Consider the following 14,506-nt stretch of genomic DNA (forward strand, 5'->3'; position numbering starts at 1 on the left):
AAAATATTAGCATATCGGATATCATATTACTGCTTTAAATGCAGTATTGAACATATAGACTTTGGTATATATTTAGTTAAGTATTTCTACGTTTTCCATATGGTTAATTTAATGAAATGGCAGGTGTGGAGAGGGATTTGTCCACAGTTTTGTGGCCACAGGGGGCAGCAGTGAGCTCTCTACAGCTTGTTGCGTCACTAATGCGACGTAAAGAAGATGCCACTGTTGAAAACGTCATCTGACAAGTCACACTCAGACTATGAATATGTGCTTTTTTGCAATATTTTTCCCTTTAACGAACGAAAACACTACACAAACGCGAACCAATGAGTTTGGAAAATGTCCCTCAGGTAAACTTCTTCATCTACGATAAATAAGAGAGTAAAACCGATAACTGATAATTATCCTGTAGTTACTAGTTTACATTAATCTCGCACAAGCTAGCTAACTAACTAATGTTTTTAACTTACACAACAACGTACGGCCAATTAAAATAAATAAATAAATAAATAAATAAGATAAACAAAATATATGACTGTAACTCCTTATGTCTGCTTAATATTACACAGAGGTGACATTTACTGTATGTGCAGTCTTACATGTATATATGCACCTTCATAGGTCAGTCAACTGTCTGTTGTCAGGTTAGCGCCCACAGAGCCGCACCTGCTCCTCACCTGGACAGAGCAGAGCACTGGCAGGTGACATGAAGCTGACACAGGACAGATGTAATAACGAGCTTCTACTGTGTGGACGGAGGTATGTTATTTTTCTAAATAACTCTGGATAATGTATCGTGTATGATGTATGTTACTATGCAGTAGTTTAGGACTGCAGTCATTTTACGCTTGTTTGTTTCAGTGCTTAATAAGCTTGCCTTTTATGCCATTTTAATGAGACGTATGTTCATGTATGTTACTTTACGTGTGTATATTATTGAAGGTGGAACAAAATCATTGTTGACAGATGAAGCTACCTTTCTATCACACATGAACTTCAGGCACAGCTACATGCAGTAATTCAGGAAAGAAAACAGATGTTTTCTCTTTAAATAAAAATGTCATCTGGGTGCTTCAAAAAGAATAGATTTAGTGTACTATTTTAATTTATTTTTAAAACCAAGCAACAGATCTGCCACGTTTTCATATAAAGCCCTCATTGGGTGATTTCACTTGGCTGTTGGCTACATTAGTATTCTCTGTACAAACTACAGACTGTGGCCTTTTTGGAGCTCCTCCTTTCGAGATTGCGCTACAGTGAATGCTACTATTTCATATTCAAAGCTTCAACTGAGGTTTATTATGTTAATGTTGTTAAATTGCTGTTAAACTGGCCAGTTAAAGGAAGGTGCAGTCTGGAGTTATTAGAAATGTTTGGCTTACATGAATCACCAACAATCCCCCCCCCCATAATGCTGCATAGCATTCTAACATTTCGAATGTCAGCAATATGAATAAAGCTATTAACTATTCAACCAGCTCTGCTTTAGTCCCTCTGATTATGGAGTAGAGACTGGTGTGATTTATCTTTATGTTTTTATATATCATCGACAGCTCAGAACGTACATTTTCTCTGTCTCTGTCCCCCTTTTATACCCTTCATTTGAGTGTATGTGTGTTTTTGCACGCTTGGCTGGTTATGTGCTGCACTTGCCCCATACAGTGAGTCTGAAATGTATTATATGTGTGTATATGCATGTGTGTCAGAACTCCTTGTACTGTAACAACTCACCAGCTCTTATTACATGGCTGCGGTGTGTGTACTAATAGATCCAGGGCAAGTGTGTTGACCCCAGTCATGTCGGAAGTTCAGGAGTTGAGAGGGATTTTCTTAAGGGGATCTTTGCCGAAGTGTTTGCCTATGTGCGTCTGTCTCTTTGTATGTGTGTGTGTATATGTGTGTTAGTGTAAGCTTTGCTGATTAACACCAGATGTGCAGGGCTCAGGGTGTCGGCAATAGCTTGAGAGGGCCCCACTGTACTCCATTCGGCCCTGGTTGCAGAAAATGCTCCAGCGACTTCTTCACACATGGCTGACATTAATATCTTTGCTGTTCATCCCTCAGAACCCCACAAGTTTAGAAACATCAGGTCAGACTGAACTAAAGGAAGTTTTAATAAGAGATAATGCTGTACAGGCAGGGAGTGGACGTCAGTCTCTGGCTGCTCCACCAGAGGGCGGGAGAGAGCTATGAAACATCTGTCCTGTCTCTAAACTAAGGTCCCACAGTCTTTGTCAGCTTTAACTGCTGTGGGATAATTTTTTCCAAGGATCTTTTTTGTTTTCCGTTGACGTAAAGTGAAGGAACATCATGTTTTAATATTGTATTACCGTGTTGAAATTACATTTGAAAGAGTTTATTTAGAAAATTCTACATAGAAACAACTGCAGTATTTTGAGGTGACTGAATTAAAGTTGTGATTATTTCTGAGACAACGGATTATTTTCAGTTTTGATTAATCTCTTGATCTCTTTTTGATTATTCAAAATATTATTTAGTCTATAAAATGTCAGAAAAAACATTTATTTTTTAATTTTTTAAAACTGTCCTTAGAGCCCAGCGTGACATGGTGTAACTGTTCATTTTTTTTCAACCAACAATCGGCAAAAGAGATTTAATTTAAAATCATGCAGAAGAGAGGAGAGAAGGAAATCCTCAGATCTGAGAACGATTGCTTGATTACTGCTTGATACTGATACTAATTGCAGATTTTTAAATCATTTTTTATAGGTAGAATGTGTAGAAAACAGCATTATAATGAAGTACTGTAGTGCTGCAGCAATGCTTTACTTGTCCGACAAACCTTGTTCTCCAGATGTAAGAAAACGTGTATTTTTTTTTTTTTATACAGACATCAACAAATGTCACATTATTATGATTTTAATAAATTATAATGATCATTAATTGTAAATAATAGCACAGTCATAATAGCCATTAAAATATTTGCAACATGATTTTCTTATCATATTGTGCAGTCACCTTCCTACTGACAAAACGTTTTTATAATTTTTGTGGTGAATATCAAAATTAATGTTGTGACTTGGAACAGCTGTTCCACAACTTTTTTTCTTGTCTTATGCAAGAATACAGCTCTCAATCAGCTGCGCAGTGAGACATTCATCTGAATGCTCAAGTTTGTCACAAGTTCCTATTTCATTGTGCTACTTCAACACCACTTTCTTGAACCCTCTCCTTGGTCCATACCTCACAGGTCTCCCTCCCTCCCCCGCCTGTCCCTCTACCTTTTGTCCCTGTGTGAATATTTCACATTGCTGCTGCCGCTGGTGCGTGATGCAGGGGACTGAGCGCTCATTGTGTGTACACAGTGTGGGTGCTGCGGTATGCGGCTCCCCGGCGTGTGGTGTGTCGTGACAGGCGTGTGGCCGCTGACGCCAGCCGGCCGCCTGCCCGTCTCTCTGTCTGTGCAGTTACACCTGACCTACGCTGACATCGCCATACCCACACACGCACACGTAGAAAAACGTGCACAAGATAGACACACTGACATACACATTGCTCTACTAGACATGATGCCTGAAAGTTTCGGTTCATCAACTCCTGACCACTGTAGCCTGTTCACTCGTCTCCTCAGCACAGGAGGTTGACATCTGGCTGTGGTGTCTCCTTTGATGTTCTGCTGACTGTGTGAGTTGATGGATGTCACCAATATTTAATTTAAATGTAGTTTGCAATTAATGTGACTTAAAAATGTCAATATTTATGATTTAGATATATTTTAAAAACTACAGCTGTTGCATAACTGCTGCAGTTAATATTGAGGCGGATTATACTATTGCTTTTTCAGCACATATGTTCCAAGTGTGTTTCACCCTATTGCACACACATTTTGTTGTGGTATTTATATTGCTTCGAAAAATGCATTGCTAAATTGCGGTTTTTAAATGTCCTGTGTAGATCAGCTCTGCAGTGAAGGCCAGGCGATATTGCAGCGCACTGTGGTGTAATCCTTGGTATTTAGTGTGTTCTCTCAGGGTGCCGAGGTGAAAAGTTGAACCTGGTGTTGACCTTCTCTTGAGAGAGAGGGCTTAGCTCTGAAGTCAGGCGCAGGCCAAACGCACAGGGAGGATATTCTCAAGTTCCTCTTTCCCTCCCTCACGTGCACCGCTCCCCTCCACGGTTGGCGATTCTCCCCTCCCACACGGAAACAATTAGCATCTGTGATAAGACGTTGTACATATTTCCATCATTTTATCTCGTCGATTTTGTTTGTTTGTTTTTCCATCACGACTAAAGTCTTGTGTCCTCCTGTCACGGCGCTGTTAATCACAATCACAATTACATCTCATCTAGGTGCAAGGAGTTGGAGAGAGAATGAAGGGGAAAGAGACTGAGAGGGGCTGCATGTTTATCACTGTAGGGAGTTGAATTCCAGATGGAGAGATAATGAAGAAAACAAGCAAACAATTATGCCAAAATAGACAAACTGGGGAAAAAAGCGAGAGCAGACTGACAGACGACAGAAATGATGTTTGGGGTATATTTGTGCAATACAAGTTTTTATTTGTATTTGAAGGCCAGTTCAAGACAGGTCTGCACTGTAACCAGAAATCAAGAGAAAATAAGGGTGCAGGTTTGTAAGACTCTAATCGAAAAAAACTGGTGGATAGCTCTGATGATGATGATGATGATAATGATAATAATAATAAGTAATGTAATATCAGATATATTTTTATAGCACATTTTAAATAACATTGTTGACTAAAGATTTTTAAAAACGTCCGCAAAACAAGGTCAACAGAGCAGACAGTAAAAATCATGCACACACCCATAGTTCAAGATAAAATCAATGAGTAACAGAAAAAATGGGTAAAACACTCAACACAACACAACCACAGCGATAGTTTGGAGCATGTTTTTCCTCTCAGATAACCTTGATGTGGTGTTGTTTGTGTAGTATTTTATAAATTAGACCCCTAATGTTAGTACCATCCCTAAGAGGTGGGTGATTTCAGTCTACTTTGAATATGAGTATATGTTTGTGATAATACACCTCAGTGCAACTATCTGAGAATGTATCTACGTGATCAGGAGGCATTTGAGCATTGTTCGTGTGGGGGCTTCATTAAGCCTCTTTTGTTGTTTCTGTTTGTTCCTATGAGGACTTTAACCAGAGAACTTTAACCACTGCATGTGTGAAATTAACATGTCTTATCATGTGTCGTATCATACGCCTCAGACTTGCTGATCTACAGTCTGTTTTGTTAAAGCAACATGACTGAGAATTCATACCAAAGTCTGACATTCTTCCAGTCCGGCGGAGCAGGAGAATACATGGCCTGAAGATACGAGTCCGACAGTAGATGTTGAGTCGTGCCGCACTACGTTCTCCATCTGTTTTAGTTTTGGAGTGGTTGTGATAACCTTGGCCTGACCCCTGATTGGGCTAATCTCACCCTCATCTTCGCTCGCTGGTCAGCTGACAAAACGCCGCGCTACGATTGGTGGATGCACTGCTGAGGAAGAGGAATTTGTTTAGCATTGTATTGGGGTAACAGTTAGGCAGTGAGAAGTTTAGTCTACTGTCTAAACCAAAGCAAAGCTTCAAAACACAGAGACAGAAGGAATGTTTAGGGCGAGAATTCAAAGAGCCAAACATGTAGGCTTTCCCAGGCAGCAGCCAATGAAATGCTGTTCCTCTTGTGGTGTGTAAAATGGATGTCAGTAAATATAAACTCATGTATCCAGTACAGTGCTTGCAGTAATAGTTGATATGACATCTATAATAAGATGTACTAGCTCCATGTCTGAACTATTATCTCCACTTCAGAGCAGAGAATATTGCAGCCACCCACCAATATGTTGCAGGCATTAATGTAAATGAGTTTCATTACATATGTGCTTGTTAACTCTCGATGGAGAGATCCTGTAAAATGAAGTCATTGTAGTTAAAGCACTTTTAATTTACTGTGAGGGGCAGGACGAGTTACAGTCCAGTGTAGTAGCAGCTCCAGGCGTTCTGTTTGGAGGGCTTTAGTTCAGCCAGATTAGATCAGACGACCGCTCTGTTTGTTTGTTTTGATTTGGGAGAGGCAAGGCTCCTGAGGGATACCCCCCCTTTCTCTCTTTCTCTCTCAACTACCACTCTGCTATCCCTCCCCAGGATTCACCCTCAGGGCACAGTCTACCGGAGCCCCCCTGACCTCTCTGTCACCCCTTCCTAACCCACGTTAGCCAAGGCATCCTGGGAACAAGAAAGAAAATGAAGGAACACTCTGCTGCGTCTTAGCGTCCGCAGAGCCAAATCACAACCAGACCCGTTTGTACAGGGGATAGGCAGTGCCCACCCAGGCAGGCAGCCCCTCTAGCCCTGGTCAGCCATAGAAGAGGTTCATCCCAGTGGGTTGACCTCGCTTTCATCTGATCATGGGTCTGAGCTGTTCTCTCACACCCAGCACTGCTGCAAGGGCAACATATTAGCTAAGGGAGGAGGTTTGCTCCAGTTCTTGTGTGTGTGGCATCTAAATTTGATTGAAATTAGTTCATTTTTGGGAATCTGTTATGGACGTGAATGTAGATCCAAATATATCCTGTTGAAGTAGCCAGTTGGATGTCCTTTCCACATGATTTTATGCTTCAGTTTGTGCTTTGTTGAGTAGCGTTATAGGTCCCATGACTGCAGTACACTCTTCTCTTTTTCCACCCATTCTCATGTCTCTCCATGGACTCACTTTTCCCATCTCTCTGCCTTTTTCTTATATCTGTCTCTCAGGCTCGATGGAAAGGCAAGGACAGACAACTTTACATGTACACACACACACACACACACACACACACACACACACACACACACACACACACACACACACACACACACACACACACACACACATGCAGACACACAGCACCCCCACCTCTGCTGACCTCTTCTTCATCTCCCACAAGGCCTTGGGGTGAGGCAGCCTGGCACCAGACAGTTATTCAAACCCTCAGGCAGCTTCACTACAGGTCGGAGACAGAAACAGAAACAGAGACAGTGTGAGAGAGAGAGAGAGAGAGAGAGAGAGAGAGAGATGTATTCTCAGCTGATAATATACTGATTAACTGGTGTCTTAGCTTCATATGGGGGAGGAGGACTAGAGAGAACTGAAACTTTGTGAAGCCTTTTAAAAATAATTTCAATGAATGTTGGGCATTGTTTGCTGGATTTACATCAAAATTTCCTTTAGAAATAGAAAAATACAAAATAAAATTAAAGTCTAAGAAATTAATTAGCTTCTTTGACTTTAGTTATTGCCTTTGTAGATTCCTCTCAGTCTTTAAACCCATGCCTTTAAAACAGAAAAATGTGTTATTCAGCCATAAATTAATTTTGTTTTTTATTATGTTTCATTTAATTTTTAATCCCATGAAACAGGAAATAAAAGCAGTGGGATGCTGTGATTGGATTAAAAGTCGTCTTCGTAAACATTGTGACCCATGTCTTTGACACACCTCCTTTCTCCTCTTGAAGAAAGTCTCTACATAACAGGCACGCCAAGAGATGAAGGTCTCTTTTTAAAAGAGGGACATGGGATGGGGAGGCAGACTTTGGAGTCTTTGTTGGGCACGTGGGCCTGTGTTTTGTCTTGGGTTTTGTTCTTCTAAATCCTCCTCGGTTTGTGTTTGTCTCCGAGCTCTGCTTTGAGCGATTAGGGACGAGGGTTTGAACAGCTCAGTTAAATGAAGGCATAATTCAGCCCTTTATTGTGGCTTTGAATAGTCTTTCTTTATATCAATAAATGACACTGGTTTGAATATTAGCCACACTGAAGGTTTTTTCTTAAAAAGCGAAGTAGCCCAAAGTGTTTGCAGAATTTTACTGTCGCATTAGACCTGGGGCTGGTTTGCTCTTTATGGGATGAGAGTGTATTGTATTGGACAAGTGATGTCAGTAAACCATGCCACCAGAGATGAGCCATATCACGAGAGGCATCGCTAGAAATCTGAGTTGTGCCATTAGACGGAGTGAAAAGCAGTATCTTGAGAGAGAGAGAGAGAGACACAGAATGGATTGTTCCACAACAGACTGACGGACCTTTTAGCCTTATCTTCCTGAGCTACTCTTACAGAAAACCAAGGAGAGAAGGGAAAAGAATGCCCTGCTCTTTCTCTCCCTCCCATTTCCCATTCTCTCATTTCTTCTGCCTGCCTCTACCTTCCTTCTTCATTTCTTCTTCCTCTTTTGTCCATCAGTCCTTACCCAGCGTTTCTTAAAAATCCTCTTAACCCTTGCACTCCTTCCATTGTCCTCATCCCTCAATATCTTACCTTGATGTTTTAATATCTTGTTTCTTTCCTCACCCTCTACTATCTTATCCGTCTTCAGCTCTTTACAGCACTCTTAGAGCTCATTGCCCCTACAGATTGTTAAAAGGTAGCTCTGTAAGCCGCCACTGAGTCTCAGCAGCAGCAGCTGGCTGTTACACTCTGTAAAATAGATCCCTCTCTCCATCTCAGCCTCACACTATATGCATGACAGCTTTTCAGCAGTGGTGCCATACAAATGTGAACCCAGTTGCTTTTGCAACAACATCTTATTTGCATTTGTTTACATGTGCCACTCTCTGCATGTTTGGATTTGCTGCATGTCATGATGTTTGGTGCAGCCCCTTGCCCAGATCCTGATACACACACACACACACACGCAACAGTATTTGGTTGTGATGACACTACGAGTCGTCCCTCTCCTCCCTCTCTGACAGAATGAAACGGATGGATAATTAGATATCAAAGGGAGGCAGGCAGGGTGTGGCGAGGCGCACGGGCCCCTACGATGGTAAAGCACTTATTAATGAGATAGGCCTTATCTGCTCTCCTCCCAGGAATTCTGCCTTTGATCGGTCCCGACTCTGGACTTAATACATTTTTGATTGATAGGCTGAGATGACAGAGAGAGGCGGCGTGGATGGGGTAGGTGGGTGGAGGGGAGTGTGTATGTGTGCGTGCAAAGAGGGGGATGGGGGGGCAACCCTCAGATGCAACTGTAACGATGCCCTTCACATGATTAAATAACTTATGACAAAAGTGTTTCGCCTTATGGGATAGGATACATTAAGATGAGCAGACACACAGCTAGTTTGCATGGGAAATAAATCTCAGTTTCACAGACATACATATAGTGTATAAACACACGCACGTGCACCTTCACATTCCTCTGGCCACACAGACATAAATCCACAAAGACAACCCAAACAGACAGGCCTATTCAGTCACCTTAACCCCGACTATAACTCACACACTGGGGCACCAGAAAATCTTTTCCCTAAGACAGAGCAGGCGAGGGGCAGGCCTGTGGAGGGGGACTGAGATAAGGCCCTATCCCCGTCTGGAGATGAGTTATAGCCCACCCAGGAGGATGTGGCTAGCAACGACCCACCCGGACACGCTGCTCAGCTTGCTGGGATTGGTAGGGACGGTGTACTGCTGTTAGTGAGGCAGCGGGCGACCTCATGGGCAGAGATAACAGCCCCACTCTCAATAACACCTTGACCAGAGGGAGGAGAGGCAACATCGAATCAGTGAGCCTCCACACACACAAACCTAAAAATCCACACACACATTATACACCTCCACCCCCGCTCCCTCTCTCCGCTCGACAAAGAGGTGACTGAGCGTAACCATTACAGCGCAGTGTCACCTTGTTATGAGTCTCTGTCAGTGTGAGGCGTTGGGTAAATTAAAGAAGCCATAACTGCTGCTCCGTCAGCCACCCGTCATCCCCCATTTATTACCATCCCAACGGGCGGAGGAATGAACCCCTCCCATCAAGTGGACAGATCGATCAATGTGACAGGCACATTTCAGGTCTCAAATCAATCACACTAACAAAGGCAGGTGAAAAAGGACGTGGTTGTTTTTTTTTTTTAGAGAACTACAGCTGCATTCCTGGATGAGTCAGGAGAAAAGGCCTAAACATACCCTTTGTTGTCCTTAGCCAAAAGCTCAAACTTTATCAGACTTCCTGCACTGTGGGTGAATGCATGGATCTCTGTCCTGTTTGATTTGACTTTACTGTTTCTAGTATTCAGGCTTGATGTTTGCTTGATCAAACAACTATTTTGGAGTTTTAATTCAGATTGGTGCAGGGATCTGGATAATCCATTGTGGAAGGTGCTGTATCAGTGATCGAAGAACAATCATAGGACAGGATAGAATTTTAACATGCACATCAAAGTTTTTATTTAACATACAGAGGGGGCTCTAATGCCGGACACAGCGTGAGAGTGCAGCTCCATGAGGAACATGATGAAACGGAGGCAACGCTGAGCAGAGAAGGGATGGGAAGCGAGACAGAGCGAGGAGGGGGTTAGATGATAAGAGTGGGAAGAACTGATAGAGAGGGAGAAACCGTGTAGAGAAAGAAAATGATTAAAAACAGCAATCAGCCGTCGGAGACTGATAAACCAACCAGTCGTTAATTGGAAGCGTGCAACTCGTGGGGATATGGTTGGATTAGGTTCACTTCTTCCCTTTTACTCTCTGTCTCGTCTTCCTCTGCTCTCTTTCTTCTCTTTCCTCTTCCATAGACTTAAATGTCTGGAAGACACGCTTCATTATCTACAGTTAAAATTATTACAATTAATGTAATATTTATTTTTCATATTTGCCAACCAAATTAAATGGACACTTTTATAAGATTCTTCCTTTGCTACTGTACGTCCGAAGCAAACTTGGGATGACAAAATACCATTTGTTAGCCGGGAAAATGAAAAAAGACAGAAGTCAGAGATGAAGAGACAAAGAGCGGTGAGGAAGTGGCTGTTTTTGAGTGATCTCGGCTTTTGGGGCATATAGGAGATGGGAGATGGGTGGTGGTCCATAAACAAAGGGCTGACAGCCAACCCATCACCCCGGCAGGTCTGGCTTGTGCTGCTAAGATAAAGCCGGGCTGCTGCCTCCTGTATCAACACCATCCATCATCCATCTTTGCCTGCTCGCCCGCTCATTCACTTCAGGCCTCTCACTCCCTACACCTGCCCCTCTGCCAGCTGTGTGTGCGCCTTTACCCATCAGAGCTTTCACAAAACTTTTAATACAGCAACCTCAACTATCTACGTCCTTGGTTTCTTCACCTCCCTTATATATTGACCTAGTTTGTAAATATCTCCAGTTAACTCAAACCTTTGGTGAACATACGTGCTACTGGTGCAGCCGTCCATGCAAGCTGTAGTTCCTTGGATTATTTGACACTTGTCCACACTTTTAATGTGACCTGTGGACTAGTGCTGAATTATGCATCACAAACTCAACTTTGGAAGAATGAGCATTAATCATTGATATGTCAACCATCCTCTGTGCCTCTATCTGCTCAATTTTGGTCTGCAGCAAAGTCAAAGGATACTGACAAGTGAAATGAAAGGCACTGTTTTCTTTTTATTTCTTTTTTGATTGTCTGAGAACTATTCAGGGCTTGATGTATTTTGCTTGTCAAATCATACAAAGCAGGAGTCTGACTGAGCTTTGGCAAAATAGTGTTTTCCAAAACTAGCCTGACAAAGTATTAAACCATGATTTAGGAAATTTTAGCCCCCTGAAAATGACCCTTCAGGCCACCATTGTTCCCTCGTCAATTTGGTTTTTGTATGAGCATCTCCTTCTTTTCTTTGTTGCCCATGGGGAATGGAAATTATGCAAATGGAGATGGGCACTCTTAAGAAAAAATGTTGACATCTCCCATCCTTGCTGCCCCCTAAATACACACACATCATGCACACACCATTCAGCGAGCTCCCTTTTGGCCCAGTTTGGTGGGTCTGTCTCTTTTGGCTGTCTCTCAAGCACACTTTAACAATTGCAGCCATATTGCCTGTGCCCCATCCTTTCTTCTATCCATTCTGGCCCATTGGAGTCACACTGGACAGGTGCTGAGACAGGAAGACAGAATGCTGTCAGCCATTGTAATAAACAATATTGGGTTATCTAACTTCAGAAGAGAATGGTGGGAGTAAAACTTCTCTTGTGTTTGAAGAAAAACATGCTATGATTAGTCTCTTCCGTCAACACCGCTTCTCCACATGTTAAACACAAGGAAACAGGGAGATTCTAGCAATGCAGAATGAATGAGGATTTTTGCTGCAAAGACTGTGAAATTTAGTGATGGTTCTGGTGAGGAAGAAACTTTGGAGAGGCAGTTTTTTGTATTTCTTCAGTGTTTCATTCAATTCTACCAATCAGAGGGGAATTAAGAGATAGAGTAGAGACCAGGAGACTGAGCAGAGCAGGACAGCCGGGGAAATGGCTCAACTAGAGGATGAATTAAAATGAATAAAAGCCAAGAAATGGGAAAATGGGCTATCACTTGTGCGGCATAATGAACAAAGTACAGATATCACTGTCTTTCTGCGCCGCGGGGTGAGAGGCTCTATGTTCTCACACTAGTAGAACAAATGAGAGTGAACAGAGCCAGAAAGCATAATGACTGTCCATTAGTCTGTCCCTAAACTCTGCTTCCTGTTGTAGCTACAGGGAAGCAGAGTTTCTGAGCTGTGGGAACCCATCACGTGACTCTGGCGCACCCTTTGAATACCCCCAGCCTGTCCTAATGGGCCCAGACACAACTCCCTGTGTATCCGCAGAGAGTTGAGTGCTGAGCAGGGGTTCACTCAAAGGTTTAAAGGCTCTGTGCGAGTCTGGAAGCAGATTAAGGTATAAAATGTTTGAAACTATAAGTAATCCAGCACCATGATGTACACAGCCACACGTTGCTAGAGTCACATATCGTTGTATACCTAAGTGGAAGTGCTATAATGTAAGTTTTGTAGTGTGATGTAATAGAACAGAATGTAATTGATACATTTGCAGTAAGAAACAATGGCTTTTTCATTTTCTGACTACTTATTTATAGTGGTTACTCTATGATTTGTTCAAACACCATGCTCCTTTTGTCAGTATGTGGTCCTGTGGCTTTTATTTGTTGTTAGGTAATATTGACAGTGTATTATAACTTAAGATGATTTGTCAGTAGGTGTCATTTTGTAATATCATTTATACAGAGAAAGCGTTTTAAAAAATGTATTTTACTTTTACTTTAATTTGATTGTTCTGGAGTCTGTTCAGTCTACTTTCTCGTTTTTTATTGATTTTTAAAAGTTTTTATTAAGCAAAAATTCATTTTGTCTATGTTTTTATTTTATCTGCCTTGATCCATGCATTTACTACTACTTCTGTCTGAAGTTACGGTCATTATCAATTCATCTGCAGAATACTTCCTCCATTAAGTGAGTAATAGTCTTTTCTACAAGATGTCACAAAATAGTGAAAATAGTCTCTTATGGTTTCCAGTAAATGACTCACAGTCCAAGGATTATCAATTTACAAGAAAATAAAAAAGGACAAATCCTCAACTGGAGAAGCTCCCAGAACATTTTTTTTTTTTTTGAAAAATGGCTGAAACAATTAATCAGTCCCTAAAAATAATTGCTGATTAATCGCTAAATGAATAAATCGTCTGAACTCTTTATTTTGATTACAGTTAATTTGTATTTTTCATATCTATATATTTGCTGACAAGCTGTTTTCATAGGATTATTTTTTTTAATTATTGATTATTTTTTTAAGTATCGATTTTCATGTAATTCAATTAGTTAATCAAATCAGACATTTGCATCATTTTGTTTTATCTATAAAAACTTTTTCAATTGAATTTTTTTAAAAAGTTGCTATGATGGTATACAGTACTGTCAATTTGTAATTCAAACAAATTGTACATATTGAGATTGTTATTTGCACTGAAATGCCATGTCTTCCCAGTCAAATGTTGCTTAATTAAAAAACAAGCATCCAATAAGTCTAAAGTGTAATGTAGGCAGTATTTGTTTCACTGTTTTTCACTTTTAATCTAGTGTAGTCCCCTTAAAATATCAACAGAATTATTTATTAGATAATTCTGTATGTCATACCACTTTGATTTCTGTGCATAAACAAGGTACTGACACTTTGTGAATCTTTAAAAAAAGATATTCTTCTCAGCCTGATGAATTTCACAACCTTTGCAACACTTTACTGTGTGAATGAGTTATGCCCCCTCACAGACATGACAAATGAACACCATCATCTTTTTGTGATGAGCTCATCACTGTTCGCCTTCAGCTCTAATGATGATGATCTTCAGTCATGCGTGGCCGAAGAAAGAGCGTGCTGCATTGAAGACCCCTGCACTTACCATCGTCTCTATTAACCCCCATGACTCAGCTGTTGACACCAACCCCATTCTAGTCTAATGTTCGCACATTAAACGTCCACGGTCGACACTCTCGGACTGTGTGGTTGGACTGACATGATCGGATATGACATCAGGGCTGCGGGTGGGCGTGTGGTGTCTGAAAGTGTGTGTGGTGAGATGGGGAGAGAAAGGAAAGGGGGTTCATGATACTAGTGCTGAGGAATGTGATGTGTTGGAGGTCATGTGAAACACCGCTGGCACTCTGAATAACCTTCAGGAAGGCTATCACGACATGACCCGGAAGTAGTCGGGTCATGTGTCAGGGCAAAAGGCTCGTCTCTGTTG

The 14,506-nt window shown here is 41.5% G+C and overlaps 1 long non-coding RNA gene across 4 annotated transcripts in view; it reads left to right on the forward strand.

Moving 5' to 3' along the window:
- The first annotated feature begins 212 nt into the window (after window positions 1-212).
- The window catches only part of LOC119020486, a 51,818-nt gene continuing 37,524 nt past the window's right edge, over window positions 213-14,506 (forward strand). The window contains exons 1-3 of one of the 4 annotated variants that reach the window (XR_005075341.1): window positions 213-350; window positions 645-759; window positions 12,460-13,379. This is a non-coding gene — a long non-coding RNA (uncharacterized LOC119020486). Of the gene's footprint in view, window positions 351-621; window positions 760-6,121; window positions 7,476-12,459; window positions 13,380-14,506 lie in introns of those variants that run through there. The other 3 variants (XR_005075339.1, XR_005075342.1, XR_005075340.1) reach the window with 3 other exon arrangements.

Source organism: Acanthopagrus latus, chromosome 6 (genome assembly GCF_904848185.1).
Source record: "Acanthopagrus latus isolate v.2019 chromosome 6, fAcaLat1.1, whole genome shotgun sequence".
Classification (NCBI taxonomy): Eukaryota; Metazoa; Chordata; class Actinopteri; order Spariformes; family Sparidae; genus Acanthopagrus; species Acanthopagrus latus.